The sequence below is a fragment of the Chanos chanos genome, chromosome 2 (genome assembly GCF_902362185.1).
Source record: "Chanos chanos chromosome 2, fChaCha1.1, whole genome shotgun sequence".
In the NCBI taxonomy this organism is placed as follows: Eukaryota; Metazoa; Chordata; class Actinopteri; order Gonorynchiformes; family Chanidae; genus Chanos; species Chanos chanos.
In genome coordinates this window covers 49,221,636-49,221,880 of record NC_044496.1, presented here as the reverse complement: position 1 = coordinate 49,221,880, position 245 = coordinate 49,221,636, and positions in this window count along the sequence as shown.

Genomic DNA, 245 nt, shown 5'->3' with positions numbered 1-245 from the left:
CCCAGTATTGTGTATCTATTGTGTGTCTATGTCTTTGTATTTTGGGCAGTAGGATCAGCACTGTGCGAATCAGCATAAACTGAGAGTCCATGCTGTGTCCTGTAAAAGGCTCTGGGTTTTCATACGTTTCTGAAGTTCAGCGTTTGGGAATGTGGCCATCTATCTGGCCATCTCCTGCGAGCTCCCTTGGAGACTTGTGGCTTATTTCTGGAGTGCCTATTTATACAGTTCTTTCCTGGATAAAG